Raw genomic sequence first — 20,922 nt, 5'->3', positions numbered from 1 at the left:
CTGTAATTTATTAACTCACATGGTATTAGGTCACCCCAATCATGTTCCCTTTACCATATCCATCCTGTTTCATCCCACATTCTTTACCACCAAAGGTGCCATCAAGATTCTACCAAATTTATAGTTATCGAATAATGAGCTAAGCAATTTCAATAGACAATAATTTAGAGGGAGAAAAATAGAATATACAAAGAACATCTAAACTAGAATTCAGATCAAATTATAGTTAGAGATTAAAATAATAAGGTAACGAGAATATCTTTTTTAAAATCTCATGCATTCCTATGCATCGAATAGTTAATAGTTTATCTTAGAAACTCTTGCCAGTGGTTCATGTTGTCTTGTAAATATTTAAATGTTAAATTATCATCATAATCTATTACGTTACCTATTTTGTTAAAATGTTTAATGAATTCTTACTACTATTAAGATATTATTTTGGCAACGATGAATATAAATTTGCGACATAAAAATTAATGAACCCTGTTCTGTATGCCAGGGGTCCCACTCAACAGTTGTGAAGACAGTCCGAGAAACACTTTTAGTTCATCTAGATGCAGAGACAGGTTTATATTTGGGAAATAAATGAAGAAAGTTTCTGTTTTCCATTATAGGGGTGTATCAAAGTATTGTTTGATATATAAAACTTGCATCCATTCTTATAATTTCCACATAAGCTTCCAAACTCTCTAGAAGGTTCCCCGAATGAGGAAACAGAAATATAGAAACTACTAAAAATAGACAGGCTGGAAAGTTTTGGTTTTCATATTGCAAATTCCTACCCTCTAATGACTCATCCAGAAACATGGCCTATTTGTGTTATATTTCTGTGTACTAACATCAGCACAGAGGCAAACCTGGAGCTGTTGGTCATGTGAGAAGAATAGGAACCCTCAATTTCCCAAATGTGCCCAACTTTGGAAACATTTGAGCTAAATATATTTGTGCCTATCTGCTGCAGTGACTCAAAGGTTTTATAAGTATGTGTCATTTTACATTGCTGGTGCTTCTTTATTAGGATGCAGAGGGAAGCCTAGCACTGGGCCAGGATTGGGCTCTTGCTAATGTACAGTCACTTCGGTCCCTGGGGGAGCTTCAACTTTAATGGAACCAAAAAGAAACAACCAATTTTCACATGAACTCATAGTCAGGGACACATCGAGACTACATCTTTAAGCAAAACGAAGTCATGAGGTTATTTTTTTACATGAAATTCATGATATAGAAAACTATAAAAGTGCTCTCTAAGGATCCTGGCTTAGGTTCTGGCACCATGGCTAAACTTACAAAGAAAGTCCGAATTATTTGGGAAATATGAGTCCCACTAGCGTCTCTCTGGAAAGTAGTGAAGAAAATGGGTCAATCCAGGCACAGTTGCTCTTTCTTCAGTAAGACCAAGATGAAGAGACAAGACTTTGGCATCCAGCACTGTGGTTCTTGCATGAAAACAGTGGCTAGCCTGGACTGGCCTACAACACCGCTTTGATGACACAGCCTGTTAGAAGATGGAAGGAAAAACTTAGAAGAGTGGAAGAAGACAGAAATGGGATACTTTATGTAAAAAGAAAGGAAAATATAAAAGCATTTGTAATTACAAAGCTGTTTATTTAACAATATTCTTGTTTGCCTTAAAGATCACAATCTCCTTCCTTTTCTTTGGAACTTGGAATGTTGGTCAGTACAGCCATCTTCTCCTCATCGGTCACACTCTCTTGTTTCTTTTCTCCTCCTTCACCTGAGTACATTCATTTGCCATGCATTGTTTGTATTCTGAACACCTACATCACCATCGTAATTAGTGTAGACATCTAAAAGTGGACCAAAACAAAGAGTTGCTTCAGAACATCCTAGGCATCAAATGGAATTCCTTATCTCCTGCCTTCAGTTTGGTTTTCTCCCTCACTGTCGTCTAAAGGTCAAGGATAAAACATTTATGTTCACACTGGCTTCTTGGCCTTTATTTTAGTTCATTCATTCCCTTATACTATTCTTCCAGGATCTCTTGCACATAGCTTCAGCCTTTTTGTCCTTGCACTGTCTCCTCCCTCTCAGCCCCACCCACAGACGCTCTTAGATGAGTTGCCTACATCCTACATGTTAGCTCATCCCTTACCTTTGACAACGCACATGTTACATCATAATTATGTCTCATCTAACCTTTCTCCCACTTTAATGCATTTTTTATTTAAAAGTTTTACCATGATATTGTAGAAAATTTGGGAAACGCTTCCATATTATAAAGGATAAAATTCCATATGTGCTTTTTAAAATATTTAGTCACCCACCCAGAATAAGAATAACTGCATTTCATATTTAAAAGTTAAGTTGTCATACATCTCTGGGAAGTTTGTTAGTCTTCTTTATAAAGCTCTGTTCTATTTTTCCTCCCTGTTTCTAGATTATTTTTGAATGACTGTGAGTCAAAACTCTTTGTAATATTTTTCTAATTTATTTTTATTGTTTTGTATAGGAATGTAAATAACCATTCATTTAAAATTTTCTTTCTCAACTCTCACCAATTACAAGAAGTTTTAGTTTATCTTCTTGGAATTTCTGGGAACATAATCAGATAGCTCTTAAATAATAATTCTATACCCTCTTCTTTTTTAAGCATTATTTCCATGGGTCTTCCAGGAAAATGTTAACTAATAACGGAAACAGCCTGCGTCATTGTCCTGCTTTTGATGCTAAGAATGACTCCAGTGTTTCAGTGCTATATTAGGCATGGCATTGCAATCTGTATCCACAAGTGTTCAAAGCTTTCTAGAGTTTTAATTGAGTAACTTAAAAACTATGCCTTTTATTTTTTTTATCAAATGCACTTTGTCATTAGATTAAATATATATATATATATATATATGTGTGTGTGTGTGTGTGTGTGTGTGTGTGTGTGTATACTCGTTATATTTTCAAATCTCTTTTGGGCATGATTTAAATATTTTAATAGAAACAATATGAAGGTCGGTGGCTCGTTGATCAACTTTGCAAATAGATGTACATTTTGTACTGCCTCAATGCCAATATTACTGGTTTCTCTTTTTATAGCCTTAATCATTTTAGACATATTTTGGTAGCCTACTCATGGATAGTGATGGGCTCTATAATGAAGAGACACTTGCAAGTACACTTACTTTAATTTGGAGTCTATGCTACACATTGCCAGATCAAAAAGCCAAATTTCTCTGGGACTGTTTCGATTTTTTCTATAATTATAAGCATTTTCGGTGATTTTTTTTGTGCTAAGTAAAGATTGTTCCCCATTGTGTCCCAGGAACATTCCTGCAAGGGGGTTTGTAAATTATGGTATAATAGCATATACCCCCTTTGCTATATACTGTTGAAATGGTATCTAGTGGAATATTGGATTTCAAAAATGCTTCTCCAGTTTTCTTGTTTTCTCTCAAACTATTGTATGATTTTTATTGTTTTTTTTTCTTTGCCTTGAGATTAAAAACAGTTTAAAATCAGATTCCCAACCTTTTCATATTTTGTTACTAATCTATTAACTTTGGAAAGATCATTTTATTTTCTGATTGACTAGCTTTGGTCTCATGTTTGAATTTAGTTAGTGTCATGACCAAAAACTATGTTTAACTGTGTTTCCTTGGGGATCTATTCTTGTTTGTTTATCTTTAATTGTATTGTGTTTATTTATATTTCAAATGTTGTTTCTCTTCCCAGTTACCATCCTCCATCCCCTCTCCATCCTGCTTTTATGAGGGTGCTTGCCCACCTACCCAGACCAGCCTCACTGCCCCAGCATTTCCCTATTCTAGGGCATCAGGCCTCCAAAGGACCAAGGGCCTCTCCTCCACTGAAGCCAGATAAGGCAACACTCTGCTACATATGCAGCTGGAATCATGCATATTTTAGCCTCTTGGTTTTCCCATATATTCTATAACCCACAAATATTGCTCACATTTAAGGATGAAGGAAACCTTTACATTGTCTCTATAGCTTGTGACTCTAGGATTCTACTGTCCCATTTAGTGATTAGTTTCAATAATGGGCAACCTCCCAAACTGATAGTTAACTGGTAAGAGCTAACTGAAATGAGTACCTGGTTAAATATGTGAACTGAAAAATCATTCTGACATCTCAATCTCAGTCTTGCCTCTTCTACAGTAACCTTTGTGTATTTATTTTATATGTCTGTTCCCCATGTCTTCTTTCTTTCATTGCCTTTGTGATGTTCATATAAAAATAAATAAATCTTTTGTGTTATTCTCTAAGACATACAGAATGAGGACAAGGGTAGAATGTCAACTAGCATGACAGCTTGGTCTCAGAACTACAAAAAAAAACCTCACTTGATTCTTTTTTTAATACACAAGCAGGTGTGTTCTGTAAATGTATATAGAAAGAAAAACACACGATGTAAACACTTAACAATCTTTGAACAGTTTTGATAGCTTAATGTACATTGTTTCGTAGAAGAGCTTAGAACTTTTCTTAACCAATCCTAATATCCCCAACTCTTAGATCCAGGAAACCACAGTTCCTTTTACTTTCTGCATCTGTGAATTTGAAAAGCTCTGTTATCCTATATATGTGAAATCATGCAGAAGTTTTTCTCTTTGCAACTGTCTTGTTTACCTTATGCTCTCATGGTTCATGTGAGTTATACAATAATATTTCATTTCTTAAAATTCTGGGTAGTATTATCATCTATTTCACTTTATGTCTTTATGAAGATATGTATGTTGCCTTTTCTTTGTGCAATTACTTATGTAGAATTCTTTCCCTTTCTTCAACATTGGGGACATTGCAGAAATGAACATGGCAGCCCAAATTTCCCATTAACAACATTTTAATTTTTTTTATTTAAAAAAAAAACACCCACAAAGTAGTAGCTGGTTCATGTGATAGTATTATTCTTATTTTTGTGTTACATTTATATTATTTTGCATAATGAATTCATGCTTTTGCATTCCTATCTACCACTCTAATCCTTTATATACTCTCGTTTTTGCGAGGGCTTGCTTTTTTTTTTGTTTGTTTGTTTGTTTTGTTCTTTTTCAAATTTCGATAATGGCTATTTTATCAGGTATGAAGCAATATACCATTTTATCATTTTTTACTTCTTTGTTAGGTTACACTAATCTCTTATATATTTCTTTGCTATTCGTGTATCTTCTTGGAACTGACTTTTTTATTAGATATATTTCTTTACTTACATTTTCAAATGTTATTCCCTTTCCTGGTCTTCTGTCCATCAGCCGCCCATCCTCTCCCACTCCCCCATACGGGTGTTCCCCCATCCATCCCCTTTACCCCTCCCCCATTCCCCTACACTAGTTATATGAGTACACTGTTGTTTTCTTCAGACACACCAGAGGAGGGCATCAGATTCCATTACAGATGGTTGCAAGCCACCATGTATTTGCTGGGAACTACATGCTGGGAACTCAGGACCTCTGGAAGAGTAGTCAGTGCTCTTAGCTGCTGAGCCATCTCTCCAGCTGCAGAATTGAAATTTTTGTTTATTCCAGTACTTTCCCTCTTAAGCTATTTATTGCTATAAAGATTTTGTGGGAGTCATTTATGCATTTTAAATACTAACTTACTTTTGATACAATTTATAAATAATGTCCTCTAGTATTTCCATCGAACATGTAACTCTGTTCGCTTGCTATCCAGAAGTCTGTCCTTTCACTTAATAAAATCTCAGTTACCTATTTTTGCTTTTGTTTCCTGCACTTGGGATCATTTACAAGCAATCATTTTTAAGACTAAATGCTTTAAATGTTTTCTTCTAAGAATGTTAGAGTTTGTTCCTTACGTGTAGATGTTTAATTCATTGTAAGTTATGTTTGTCCTATTAATTATGTTAGAGCCAACATATTCTTTGTATTTTCAGTTAGATAACCTTGCATGCCTGGGAAAAATACCACTTGGTCATGGTATATCCTACTCTTAATATTCAGTTGAAATCAATTGCCTAGTATTGGAGAATGTTTTGATGAATACTCATTATGGATAGTAACTAGTTTCTTCAAAGTGTCTTTATTTTGGTACTTTAATGTTAAATGCATGTATACTTATGAACACATACTCTTGCGATTTAACTTATGCTATATTATTAATATCTTTTTTCTTTTGTGACAATTTAAGTATGACAATCCTTGACTTCTTTTGGTTATTGGTTACATTGAAAATATTTTCCATACTTTTCTTTTTTAGTATATTGAATAATTTTAATATCTTGCTGACATTTAAGGTTGGTTGCAGTTTTAATTCATTCAGCTATTCTGTGTTTTATACAGAGAGTTTAATTTATGTGTGTTTAGTATAATCTTTGATAAGGTAGGACAAAGTAACTTCACTCTTTCATTTTACATTTTCTCCCTTCAGGTTTCATTGACTTTTTGTAGTAATATCTTTAGATTAATTTTTTCTTTTCCATTTTTATATAATCTGCATGTTTCATTTTCCTTTTTATTTACAATTAGGTTTATATACAGCGTAATTTGGCAGCCTCCTACTTTGTTCAAAAATCAACTGTTCATTTCTGTGGACACATTACTATACAGTTAAAGTTTTCAACTTCAGATTGGATTCTATTCTTTTTCTCTGTTTCTAATATCACCAACTAGAATAATTATGCACTTTATTCTTCTTACTTTATTCATATTCATGTACCATAATTTCTTTTTTATTGGACATTTTTTATTTACATTTCAAATGTTATTCCCTTTCTTGGTTTCCTGTTCATAAACCCCTCATCCCAGTCTCATCCCCCTTCTTCTCTAAGGGTGTTCCCCCTCCCAAACCAACACTCCTTCCAGCTTCCATGCCCTGACCTCCCCTACACTGCGGGTTCCATCCCTGGCAGGACCAAGGGCTTCTCATCCCATTGGTGGCCAAAAAAGCCATCCTCTACTACATATTCAGCTGGAGCCATGGGTCTGTCCATGTGTAGTCTTTGAGGAGTGTTTTAGTCCCTGGGAGCTCTGGTTGATTGGTATTGTTGTTCTTACGGGTTGCAAGCTCCTTCAGATACTTCAAACATTTCTCTAACTTCTCCAACTGGGAACCCATTCTCAGTGCAAGTGCAATGGTTGGCTGCTAGCATTTGCTTCTCTATTTGTGACCCTCGGCTGAACCTCTCAGGAGGCAATTATATCATGGTCCTGTCAGCATGTGCTTCTTGGCTTCACGTATATTGTCTAGTTTTAGTGATAATATATATATATATATATATATATATATATGCTAGATCCCCAGGTGAGGCAGGCTCTGAATGGCGATTCCTTCAGTTTCTGATCCAAACTTTGTCTCCGTATCTCCTCCTATGAATATTTTTGTTCCCCATTTTAAGAAGGGCTTAAGCATCCACACTTTGATTGTTCTTCTCCTTGAGCTTCATGTGGTCTGTGGATTGTATCTTTGGTAATTTGAGCATTTGAGCTAATATCCACATATCAGTGAGTGCATACTATGTGTGTTTTTTGTGATTGGGTTACCTCACTTAGGATGACATTTTCTAGTTCATTCCATTTGCCTATGAATTTCATGAAGTCATTGCTTTTGATAGCTGTTAGTATTCCATTGTATAACTATACCACAATTTCTGTATCCATTCGTCTGTTGAAGGGCATCTGGGTTTTTTCCAGCTTCTGGTGATTATAAGTAAGGCTGCTATGAACATAGGAGAGCATGTGTCTTTGTTGTATGTTGGAGCATCTTTTGGGTATAAGCCGAGAATGATATAACTGGGTCCTCAATGCAATGTCCAAATTTCTGAGGAACCTCCAGATTGATTTCCAGAGTGGTTGCACCAGCTTGCAATCCCACCAACAATGGAGTGGTGTTCCTTTTTCTCCATATCCTCTCCGCCATCTGTTGTCATCTGAGTTTTTAATCTTAGCCATTTTGACTGGTGTGAGGTGGAATCTCAAGCGGTTGTTTTGATTTGCATTTCTCTGATGACTAAGGATGTTGAACATTTCCTTAGGTACTTCTCAGCCTTTTGATATTCTTCTTCTGAGAATTCATTGTTTAACACTGTACAGCAATATTTAATAGGGTTATTTGGTTCTTTGGCATCTGGAATTCTTTGTATATATTAGATATTAGCCCTCTATCAGATGTAAGATTGATAAAAATCTTTTCCCAATCTGATGGTTGCTGTTTTGTCCTAATGGCAGAGTTCTTTGCCTTACAGAAGCTTTGCAATTTTGTGAGGTCACATTTGTCTATTGTAAGACTTTGGCTTCTTACCCTAGATGCACCGAACAAATGAAACTCTAGAAGGTTGACCAAAATGCGAATGTTTCACTCCTTCTTTAAAAGGGGAAAAAGAATACCTTTGGGAGGGAATAAGGAGGCAAAGTTTAGAACAGAGGCTGAAGAAACACCCATTCAGAGCCTGCCCCACATGTGGCCCATACATATACAGCCACCAAACTAGATAAGATGTATGAAGCAAAGAAGTGCAGGCTGACAGGAACCAGATGTAGATCTCTCCTGAGAGACACAGCCAGAATATGGCAAACACACTGGCAAATGCTAGCAGCAAACCACTGAACTGAGAATGGGACCTCTGTTGAAGGAATCGGAGAAAGAACTGAAAGAGTTTAAAGGGGCTTGAGACACTATATGAAAGACAATGCCAACCAAGCAGAGCTTCCAGGGACTAAACCACTACCCAAACCACTACTATACATAGACTGACCCTGGGCTCCAACTGCATAGGTAGCAATGAATAGCCTAGTAAGCCAGTGGAAGGGGAAGCCCTTGGTCCTGCCAAGAGTGAACCCCCAGTGAATGGGATTGTTGGGGGTAGGATGGTAATGGGGGGAGGATGGGGAAGGGAACACCCATATAGAAGGGGATGGGGAGAGGTTATGGGGATGTTGGTCTGGAAACCGAAAAAGGTAATAACAGTTGAAATGTAAATAAGAAATACCCAATTTAATAAAGATAGAGATAAAAGAAAGACTTTGGTGTGTGTGCAGGAAATTCTCCCTAGTGTCCATGTGTTCTGTTCGAGGCTTTTCCACACTATTTCTTCAATTAGCTTTAGTGTATCTGTTTAGATGTGGAGGTCCTTGATCCACTTGGTCTTAAGCTTTGTACAGGGCTGTAAGAATAGATCAATTTGCCTTCTTCTACATGCTGATTTCCTTTTGAACCAGCCCCATTTGTTGAAAATGCTATATTTTTCCACTGGATGGTTTTAGCTCCATTGTCAAAGGTCAAATGACCATAGGTGTGTAGGTTCATTTCTGGGTCTTCAGTTCTATTCCACTGATCCACCTGCCTGCTTCTGTATCAATACCATACTGATTTTATCACTATTGCTCTGTAATACTGCTTGAGATCAGGGATGGTCATTCTTCCAGAAGTTCTTTTATTGTTGAGGATAGTTGCTTGGGTTTCTTGTTTTTCCAAATGAATCTTCAAATTGCTTTTTCTAACTCTATAAAGAATTGAGTTGGAATTTTGATGGGGATTGCATTGATTCTGTAGATTGCTTTTGGCAAAATGGCCATTTTTACTATATTAATCCTGCCAATCCATGAGCATGTGAGGTCTTTCCATCTTCTGAGATCTTCTTGAATTTCTTTCTTCAGAGACTTGAAGTTCTTGTCATACAGATCTTCCACTTGCTTGGTTAGAGTCATTCCAAGATATTTTACGTTATTTGTGACTATTGTGAAGGGTGTCATTTCTCTAATTTCTTTCAGCCTGTGTATCTTTTGAGTAGAGGAAGGCTACTGATTTGTTTGTGTTAATTACATACCCAGCCACGTTGCTGAAGTTGTTTATCAGCTTTAGTAGTTCTCTGGTGGAACTTTTGGGGTCACTGAAGTATACTATCATATCATCTGCAAATAGTGATATTTTTACATCTTCCTTTCCAATTTGTATCCTTTTGACCTCCTTTTGTTGTATGATTGCTTTGACTAAGACTTTGAGTACTATATTGAATAAGTAGGAAAAGAGTGGGCAGCCTTGTCTAGTCCGTGACTTTAGTGGGATTGCTTCAAGTTTCTCTCCATTTAGTTTGATGTTGGCTACTGGTTTGCTGTATATTGTTTTCACTGTTTTTAGGTATGGACCATGCATTATTGACATTCCCAAGACTTTTAGCATGAAGGTGTGCTGCATATTGTCAAATACTTTTTCAGCATCTAATGAAATGATCATGTGGTTTTTATCTTTAGTTTGTTTCTATAGTGGATTACATTGATGGATTTCCATATATTTAACCATCCTGGCATCCTTGAGATGAAGCCTACTTGATCATGAGGGATGATCATTTTCATGTGTTCTTGGATTCAGTTTGCAAGAATTTAATTGAATATTTTTGCATTGATTTTCGTAAGGGAAATTGGTCTGAAGTTCTCTTCTTTGTTGGGTCTTTATTTGGTTTAGATATAAGCATAATTGTGGCTTCATAGAAGGAATTGGGCAGTGCTCCTTCCGTTTCTATTTTGTAGCATAGTTTAGATAGTATTGCTATTAGGTCTTCGATGAAGGTCTGATAGAATTCTGCACTAAACCCATTTGGTCTTGGGGCTTCTTTTGCTTGCCAGACTTTTAACAACTGCTTCTATTTCTTTAGGAATTATGGGACAGTTTAGTTGTTTTATCTGGTCCTTATTTAACTTTGATACCTGGAACCTGTCTAGAAAATTGTCCATTTCACCCAAATTTTCCTGTTATGCTGAATATAGACTCTTGTAGTAGGATGTGATGATTTCTTGAATTTTCGCAGATTCTGTTGTTATGGCTCCCTTTTCTTTTTCAGATTTTGTTAGTTTGGATACTTTGTCTGTGCCCTGTGGTTAGTCTGGCTAAAGGTTTATCTATCTTGTTGATTTTCTCAAAGAACCAGCTCTTGGTTTTATTCATTCTTTGTATAGTTTGCTCTGTTTCTACTTTGTTGATTTCAGCCCTGAGTTTGATTATTTCCTGTCATCTACTTCTCTCGGGTGCATTTGGTCTGTTTGGTCTACAGATTTTAGGTATGCTATCAAGTTTCTATTGCATGTTCTCTCCAGTTTCTTTTTGGAGCCTCTCAGAGCTCTGAGTTGTTGTTGTAAAAATATAAAAATAAAAAGTAATGGTGGTTTTTTACCCCACTAGGTCTGCACCGTGGTGCTCCAAGATATCTGCTAGATATCTAGGCGGAAACACATCCCAGTCGTACACTTTTCTACACTCAAACCCTCACATAAAAGAACACACAACACAATATTCTTAGATCCAATTGGTAAGATATAATTGCCCACTTAATCATACAATGCCCGGTACTATCCATCCTTTGAGAACATTAATAACAATACACAGAGCAGAATCTTAACATCATCTGCCATCTTGTCCTGCCACAGCTTCTCCCTTCTCTCCATCTCTCCTGTCTCTCTTCTAGTCTCCTCCTCTTCCTCCAAACTTCTCTCCCACCCATCCTTCCTTCTCCTCCAATGACAGGCCTCCTTATATCCTGTACCTGACTCACCTGTTACATCATCCTACACTGAGTCTTCCTCTTAGCACTGCTTTTATTGTGTCCCATAAGTTTGGGTACCTTGTGACTTCATTTTCATTAAATTCTAAAACGTCTTCAATTTACTTCTTTATTTTTTCCTTGACCAAGTTATTATTGAGTATAGCATTGTTCAACTTCCATGTATATGTGGGCTTTTCAGTTATTTTTGTTGTTATTGAAGACCATCCTTAGTCTGTGGTCATCTGAAAGGATGCACGGGAATATTTTAATCTTCTAGTATCTGTTGAGGCCTGTTTTGTGACCAATTATATGGTCATATTTGGAGAAGGTACCATGAGGTTCTGACTAGAAGGTATATTCTTTTGTTTTTGGATGAAATGTCCTATAAATATCTGTTACCTCCATTTGGTTCATAAATTCTGTTAGTTTCTCTATGTCTATTTTTAGATTCTGTTTCCATGATCTGTCCATTGATGAGAATGAGGTGTTGAAATCTCCCACTATTATTATGTGAGGTACAATGTGTGCTTTGAGCTTTAGTAAGGTTTTTTTTATGAATGTAGGTGCCCTTGCATTGCAAGCATAAATATTCAGGATCCAGAGTTCATCTTTGTGGATTTTTTTGTTTGATAAATATGAAATATATTTTCTTATCTTTTTGATATCTTTCATTGAAAGTTAATTTTATTTGATATTTGAATAGCTAGTCCAGCTTGTTTCTTGGGACCATTTCTTTGGAAAATGATTTTCTAGCCTTCTACTCTGAGGTAGTATCTGTCTTTGTTACTGAGGTGTGTTTCCTGTTTAGAGCAAAATGCTAGATTCTATTTGCATATCCAGTTGGTTAATTTATATCTTTTTTCATGGAATTGAATCTAATGATTTTAAGAGATAATAAGGAACAGTAAATGTTGTTTCTTGTTATTCTTGTTTTTAGATGTGGAATTATGTTGTTTGTCTGTCTTTTTTTTTCTTTGCAAGGAGATTCCTTTCTTGCTTTTTCTAGGGTGTAGTTTCTCTCCTTGTGTTGAAATTTCCACCTATTATCCTTTGTAGGCCTGGATTTGTTGAAAGATCTTGTGTAAGTTTGGTTTTGTCATGGAATATCTTGGTTTCTCCAAGTTTGGTTTTGTCATGGAATATCTTGGTTTCTCCATTTATGTTAATTGTGAATTTTGCTAGATATAGTAGCCTGCGCTGGCATTTTTGTTCTCTTAGGGTCTTTATGACACGTGCCCATGATCTTCTGGCTTTCATAGTCATTTTTTAGAAGTCTGCTGTAATTCCTATAGGTCTGCCTTTATATGTTACTTGACCTTTTCCCCTTATTGCTTTTAATATTCTTTCTTTGTTTTGTACATTTGGTATTTGACTATTATTTGACAGGAGGAATTTCTTTTCTGGCCCAATCTATTTGGAGTTCTGTAGGCTTCTTGTATGACTATGATCATCTCTTTCTTTAGGTTAGGGAAATTTTCTTCTATAATTTTGTTGAAGATATTTACTGGCCCTTTAAGTTGGGAGTCTTTGCTCTCTTCTCTACCTATGATCCTTAGGTTTGATATTCTCATTTTGTTCTGATTTTCCTGGATGTTTTGGCCTAGGAGCTTTTTGTGTTTTATATTATCTTTGAAGGTTTTATCAATGTTTTCTATGGTATCTTTTGCCCCTGATATTATCTCTTCTATTTCTTTTATTCTGGTGGTGATGCATGCATCTATGGCTTCTGAGCTCTTCCCTAGGTTTTCTATCTCCAGGGTTGTCTACCTTTGAGCTTTCTTTATTGTTTTTATTTCCATTTTTAAATCTGGGATGGTTTTGTTCAATTTCTTCACCTGTTTGGTCATGTTTTCCTGTAATTCCTTAAGAAGTTTTTGTGTTTCCTCTTTAAGAGCTTCTACATGCTTACCTGTGATTTCCTGTATTTTTTTAAATTGGATATTTCTTTTTTTTCTTTTTTTCAGTGCTGGGGACTGAACTCAGGGCCTTGCACTTGCTAGGCAAGCGCTCTACCACTGAGCTAAATCCCCAACCCCTGGATATTTCTTTATTTACATTTCTAATGTTATTCCCTTTCCTGGTTTCCTGTCCATGAGCCCCCTAGGCCCTCCCCTCTCCCTTTCTATAAGGGTATCTCCCTCCCTGTATAGCCCCCTTACTGCTCCCCTGACAATCCCCTACGTTGGGGGTCCAACTTTGGCAGGACCAAGAGCTTTTCCTTCTATTGGTGCCCAGCAAGTCTGTCTTCTGCTACATAAGCAGTTGGAGCCATGGTTCAGTTCCATGTAGTCTTTGGGTAGTGGTTTAGTTTAGAAGCTCTGGTTGGATGGCATTGTGATCTTATGGCATTGCAAGCCCCTCTAACTCTTTCAATTTTTTCTCTAATTCCTCCAAGGGGGTCCCATTCTCTGTTCAGTGGTTTGTTGCTAACATTAGCCTCTGTATTTGATATGTTCTGGCTTTGTCTCTCAGGAGAGATCTATATCCAATTCCTGTCAGCATGTACTTCTTAGTTTCATCAATCTTATCTTGTTTTGGTGACTGTATATATATGGGCCACATGTAGTGCAGGCTCTGAATGGCCATTCCTTTAGTCTCTGTTCTAAATTTTACTTCCATATCCCCTCCTATGGATATTTTTGTTCCCCCTTTTAAGAAGGAGAAAAACATCTGCATCTTGGTCATCCTTCTTCTTGAGCCTCATGTGGTCTGTGGATTGTATCTTGGGTAATTTGAGCTTTGGGGCTAATATCCACTTATCAGTGAATGCATACCAAGTGTGTTTTCCTGAGATTGGGTTACCTCACTCAGGATGATATTTTCTAGTTCATTCCAGTTGTCTATGAATTTTCATGAAGTCATTGTTTTTGATAGTTATGTCCTTAAAGTCCTCTATCATCAACATGACATGTAATTTAAAATCCAAATCTCGCTTTTCTGGTGTGTTTGGATATCCATTATTTGCTTTGGTGGGAGAACTAGGCTCTGATGATGCCAAATAGTCTTGGTTTCTATTACTTAGGTTCCTGTGCTTGCCTCTTGCCATCAGGCTATCTCTGGTGTTCATTCGTCTTGCTGTCTCTGACAGTGGCTTTACCCTCCTGTAAGCCTGTGTGTCAGCACTCTTGTAGACCTGTTTTCTCTCAACCAGATCTGGGAACAGAGAGCTGCTCCTGGGTTTGTGTGTCCTGAAGCCTCCAGGCGTGTCAATTGGAGCAGAAGAGTTGGTCCTTTCAGGTGTGTACCTCTGCTCTCAGATGTGTCAGTGTTCTTAGAGACTGGCTTTCAGCTCTGGGCACAGGCTGAAATTGAAGAGTCCTGCCCCTGACTACTCTTAGTTTCCTGTATCCAGAAGGCACAAGGCAGGTTCCTCTTGGGCCAAGAATGAGCTTTCAGGATTGTCTGTACTTCTGAGAGTCCAGTTACCTCCCCTTCGTTTTGTGTACACACGGCTGTGAGACTGGTTCAGTGCCAGATGCAGGCAGAAACTGGAAGGTTCCTGATGCTGACTGCTCCTTTGTTCCTGTGTTGTACTATCATTTCTTTCTTCTTTTTTTCTTTTTTATTAACTTGAGTGATTCTTATTTACATTTCGAGTGGTATTCCCTTTCCCTGGTTTCTGGGCAAACATCACCCTAATCCCTCCCCTCCCCTTCCTTATGGGTGTTCCCCTCCCCATCCTCCCCCCATTGCCGCCCTCCCCCAACAATCACGTTCACTGGGGGTTCAGTCTTAGCAGGACCCAGGGCTTCCCCTTCCACTGGTGCTCTTACTAGAATATTCATTGCTACCTATGAGGTCAGAATCCAGGGTCAGTCCATGAATAGTCCTTAGGTAGTGGCTTAGTCCCTGGAAGCTCTGGTTGCTTGGCATTGTTGTTCGTAAGGGGTCTCGAGCTCCTTCAAGCTCTTCCAGTTCTTTCTCTGATTCCTTCAACAGGGGTCCCATTCTCAGTTCAGTGGTTTGCTGCTGGCATTCGCCTCTGTATTTGCTGTATTCTGGCTGTGTCTCTCAGGAGCGATCTACATCCGGCTCCTGTCGGCATGCACTTCTTCGCTTCATCCATCTTGTCTAATTGGATGGCTGTATAAGTATGGGCCACATGTGGGGCAGGCTCTGAATGGGTGTTCCTTCTGTGTCTGTTTTAATCTTTGCCTCTCTATTCCCTGCCAAGGGTATTCTTGTTCCCCCTTTAAAGAAGGAGTGAAGCATTCACATTTTGATCATCCGTCTTGAGTTTCATTTGTTCTAGGCATCTAGGGTAATTCAAGCATTTGGTCTAATAGCCACTTATCAATGAGTGCATACCATGTATGTCTTTCTGTGATTGGGTTAGCTCACTCAGGATGATATTTTCCAGTTCCAACCATTTGCCCACGAATTTCATAAAGTCATTGTTTTTGATAGCTGAGTAATATTCCATTGTGTAGATGTACCACATTTTCTGTATCCATTCCTCTGTTGAAGGGCATCTGGGTTCTTTCCAGCTTCTGGCTATTATAAATAAGGCTGCGATGAACATAGTGGAGCACGTGTCTTTTTTATATGTTGGGGCATCTTTTGGGTATATGCCCAAGAGAGGTATAGCTGGATCCTCAGGCAGTTCAATGTCCAATTTTCTGAGGAACCTCCAGACTGATTTCCAGAATGGTTTTACCAGTCTGCAATCCCACCAACAATGGAGGAGTGTTCGTCTTTCTCCACATCCTCGCCAGCATCTGCTGTCACCTGAGTTTTTGATCTTAGCCACTCTCACTGGTGTGAGGTGAAATCTCAGGGTTGTTTTGATTTGCATTTCCCTTATGACTAAAGATATTGAACATTTCTTTATGTGTTTCTCAGCCATTCGGCATTCCTCAGCTGTGAATTGTTTGTTTAACTCTGAACCCCATTTTTTAATAGGGTTATTTGTCTCCCTGCAGTCTAACTTCTTGAGTTCTTTGTATATTTTGGATATGAGGCCTCTATCTGTTGTAGGATTGGTAAAGATCTTTTCCCAATCTGTTGGTTGCCGTTTTGTCCTAACCACAGTGTCCTTTGCCTTACAGAAGCTTTGCAGTTTTATGAGATCCCATTTGTCGATTCTTGATCTTAGAGCATAAGCCATTGGTGTTTTGTTCAGGAAATTTTTTCCAGTGCCCATGTGTTCCAGATGCTTCCCTAGTTTTTCTCCTATTAGTCTGAGTGTGTCTGCTTTGATGTGGAGGTCCTTGATCCACTTGGACTTAAGCTTTGTACAGGGTGATAAGAGAGGTGAATGTTTATTGAAGTCAGGGATCATACTGCAAAGTTACAAAGCAAATAAAGAAACACAAACGCATGATCCAAAGGTACAGAATGTATCTCTAAAAGGTAGCCTTAAAGAAATGATGGTATGAGGACCTCTATCAATCTCTGTTACCTGCCTTTAAATCTTGTACCAGTCACCAAGGTTCAGATTCTGGAGCCTCTTGTATATTTTCTATGACTTGGTTTTTAATGCTTGTCATTGTACATTCTTAAAAATAACTTGCTGGGTGTTTACCTCAGGGTCTCATATCACACCCTGTGGTACCTTTCTCTGCTACACAAGTTTTCTGTAAAAATCCAACATCTCCCTGCCCTTAGTAGATACTTAAGATACTAAATTAATCTAAACTGCATAAATTCTCAAAATGACACAAGATGAAAGTTATCGTTCTTGTTTCAAAAGAAAAAGGACAATGTTGATTATGAACTATATTCATCTCTTTCCATGAACAAGTTGCTAAGCAGACCTCAGCTTTCTTTGTTTTTACAGATTATTTGGGCAGCAGCAAGAACATCAGCTCTATCTTGACTTCTAACCATGTAGACTTTGCCAAAAACACTAAACATATAGACAAGAGAGTCAGAAAAACATCCTTCATAGAAGTCTTTGAAAAACTACAGAGTTGGTTATATGTTTGAAATCCTTTCTTTGGCAAGAATAAAGAAAGGATTTAGATATTCTTCTGAGTTTGGCCAAGAGAGTAGGCCAGGGCATGTGAAGACTTGCTAGTCCATACATCTGAGTTGTCCATTTGCAAGTATCATGCACACTGGCACCTTTATTTGCCAGTGTTGAAATTCAGGTATGGCTGAAGCCTTTGGAATCCTTTCGTTTTCAAAATTATGAATTCTTTATGCAATATTGGATTTCACTTTTCTCTTCCCAGGTAGAAATTAGGGATTGGTAAGTTTTTTCTCCTTTATGCTGTCCTGAATCAGAAGGAAGTCCTTTGGCAAGTGGATGTCATGGCTTCTCCCTCTAATTTGATGCAGTTCGGTCCTCCTACCTGAATCACAAAGGACTATTGGAAAGCTCATTCACCTATCATTAGGTAGATAGATCTAAAAGGAAGAAACTCCTCGGCCTTTCTCTTCCCCTGTCTCACAGAAAAAAAAAATCTCTATTTCATATTTTCAAGTCTAATGTTAATAGTAATTTGTTTGACTTGATGTTATAACATAAATGCTTTCTGATTTTATTTAATCTTTAACTTATTTTCTCTGGCAAACTTTACCAGATTATGACAAGTTTTCTCTAAGTGAAAAAGTCATTAATTTCTGCTTGACCTTCAAGGTAATTTAATGTATACATTTTGATATTAAAATAACTTAAACTCTTTTGGGAGTTTTACATACATATTTAAATTTTGAAACAACACATTATATATTACCTATGAACTTATAATAATAATAAACCAATAATAATCTGTCAACAGAATATGTTGGGAGTGGAGAGAGATATAGGAGTGGGGAGAAAGGTATCAATCAGATGATTTGTAGATAGATTATTCTGTTGAGGAAATGTTGTAATCTGTTTGTTGACACATCCTAGGCATACCCAAGTGGGTGAAATAAAAGGCCCTTTGAAAATCACTTGAGAAAGAACAAAAAAACATAAGATGTAGGAACTATCAATTTACAAGATTTATGAAGGATAGAAATGACTTTGTTCTCTGTGCTAATATATTTTAGATAGGAAGACACCCAAGCTGCTAACCATATATTTTCTTTAAAACTCTTCTTTTGCCTGCTAAAACTTTATAATGAGGCTATGTAATTGAAGAAAGCGATGCTGAGTCACCGCTGAAGTGTGCATATTGTGCAGGTATTAGATTGCCATGTAAGTTATAAATCCACAGCTCAAATCCATCTTTCCATTTAGAACAGGTGTATTCTTAGCTGCTTGAATGATACATGATGATGTGATTAATCTCTCTAATTTGTCTTTAGCAAATCCTCATTTCACAGTTGCAGTGCATATGGGGCATCATCTTCTAATAGATACACACCTCATTAACAAGTGTGTATGACGTGCTGCAGTTATTAGAATATAATGATCTATGCAGTGAATGTGGCAAATTGAAACAACTGCTCAAGCAATGACTAAGAAGGATGCTTCTCTTTGAGGCTTTTATGAACTGACAACACTTATATTTAAAATTATGTCAAATATCACCACCACATTTACATATTAATTCCATGCCAGTTTATTTCTTGTCTTTGTTTTTCTTTTTAACATACAAAGATTCAGACTATATGTTTTTTGAAAATGCATGTACAATGAGTCAGAGAATGTTCTTTTTTCTCTCTTTCTGTTCTTCATATGCAGAGCGGAGTTACTTCACCACCCTCAGCTGTGGAGTTTTGTGAAAGAAAAATTATTTTCAGAGGACCCTTCTGTACAACTCCTCAAATTTTAGGTCATGTATTTAAGTATGAATTAATAGAAGCTTTTGCTTATATTTGTGTTTTTTCTTTCCTTCTTTCTTATTTTTGTTCTTTCTCTCATAACCCATAATAGTATCTTCATGACTTTTTGATGACATCTTCCAAGGTTAGACAGGGTTGAATGATGTGTGTAATTGATTGCACATGTAGTTTTCATGTTAGGACATGGTTTTGCTCAATGTAGCCTTTTGTTTTATACATCTAAACTTCTGTTTTCACAATTATTCATTTCTATTCCCACTCCTCTGGAACACTTGTCAATGGGCCAGGGCACTCATATTCATTTCTTTTCTTCTATTTTGTTGTTTACTTCAGACAACAACATATTTAGTGCTTATAATGCCAGTCCTATAGTGATAGGTGGGGAAAAGTTGAAAGCTTGAAGTCAGAAACTCCTTTGGTCTTCCAATGATTTTTCTTCTTTCAAACATCTCTGCAAACTCATTGTTTATTCTTTACTGCAGTTTATATGAGGGTGTTTTTGGATTTCTTCTTGCTTGTCTTTTGGTTTGAACTTTGATTCATTTTATTTCTTTTGTTGTGTCTTCTGCTAATATTAGAATTATTTATTTATTTATTTGTTTATTTATACTTCAGATTTCATTCCTCTCCCAATCCACCCTCCAACTGTTCAACATCCAGTACCTCCTCCCCCAACCCCCATCTGCACGAGGATGTTCCTACCTCACCCATCCCACCAGACCTCTAAATTTCCTGGGGGCTCTGGTCTCTTGAGGGTTAGGTACATCTTTTCTGACTGAACCCAGACCTGGGAGTCCTCTGCTATATATATGTGTTGGAGGCCTCATCTTAGCTGTTGTATGCTGCCTAGTTGGTGATCCAGTGACTGAGAGATCTCGGGGGTCCAGGTTAATTGTGACTGCTGGTCCACCTACAGGGTTACCTTACTCCTCAGCTTCCTCCAGTTTTTCCCTAATTCAACCAGTGGGATCAGCAGCTTCTGTTCATTGTTTGGGTGCACATATCTGCATCTGACTCTTTCAGCTGCTTGTTGGGTCCTTTGGAGGGCAGTAATGATAGGTCCCTTTTTATGAGCACCCTATAGCCTCAGCAATGGTGTCTAGTCTAGGGGTCTCCCTTTCAGCTGGATCCCACTTTGGGCCTGTCTCTGAACCACCTTTTCCTTAGGCTCTTCTCCATTTCCATCCCTGCATTTCTCTCAGACAGGAAGAATTATGGGTCAGAGTTTTGACTGTAGGATTATAACCCCATCACTCATTTGCTATCCAAGATACACTACCCAAACTTTAGTCCACAAAACTCAAAAAGGTCAACAAACTGAAGGGCCCAATTGATGATGCCTCAGTCCCACTTGGGAGGGAGAAGAAAACAACCAAAAGTGGGGAGGGAAGGAGAGACAGGGAAGGAAAGAGGATAGGGATTGGGGAAGAGGGAAACATTACCTGGTATTGGGTGGGAGAAAAGGACTGAAGCCCTGAGGGCCAGGGGAAAGAATGTAAACAGGTGACCTCTGGAAGAAGGAGGTTGGAGAACCTTTCAGAGACCTGGAAAGTGAGAGACTGAGGTCTCAAAGGGGGGAACCTAGATGAAATGCCCTACAGTGGGGGGAGGGAACTTGTTGAGCCTACCTGCAGCATTTTTTTGAAAAAATATTTTATATAATAATATTTATGCAATAACATGAAATACCATATGCACATGCTCTTATGTGGAAACAAATGTTGGTCTTTTAGAAGCAGAGAGCA

The 20,922-nt window shown here is 37.6% G+C and overlaps 1 long non-coding RNA gene across 2 annotated transcripts in view; it reads right to left on the bottom strand.

Annotated features, from left to right (window-relative positions):
- Positions 1 to 20,922, bottom strand: part of LOC147995625 (uncharacterized) — a 55,575-nt gene continuing 34,653 nt past the window's right edge. For both annotated transcript variants that reach the window (XR_015683708.1, XR_015683709.1), the window contains one exon: positions 1 to 1,495. This is a non-coding gene — a long non-coding RNA (uncharacterized LOC147995625). The remainder of the gene's footprint in view (positions 1,496 to 20,922) is intronic.

This window comes from Rattus norvegicus, chromosome 3, assembly GCF_021556685.1.
Source record: "Rattus norvegicus strain SHRSP/BbbUtx chromosome 3, alternate assembly SHRSP_T2T, whole genome shotgun sequence".
Taxonomy (NCBI): Eukaryota; Metazoa; Chordata; class Mammalia; order Rodentia; family Muridae; genus Rattus; species Rattus norvegicus.
The sequence above is the reverse complement of the archived record's forward strand: the minus strand, read 5'-3'. Positions and strand labels throughout refer to the sequence as shown.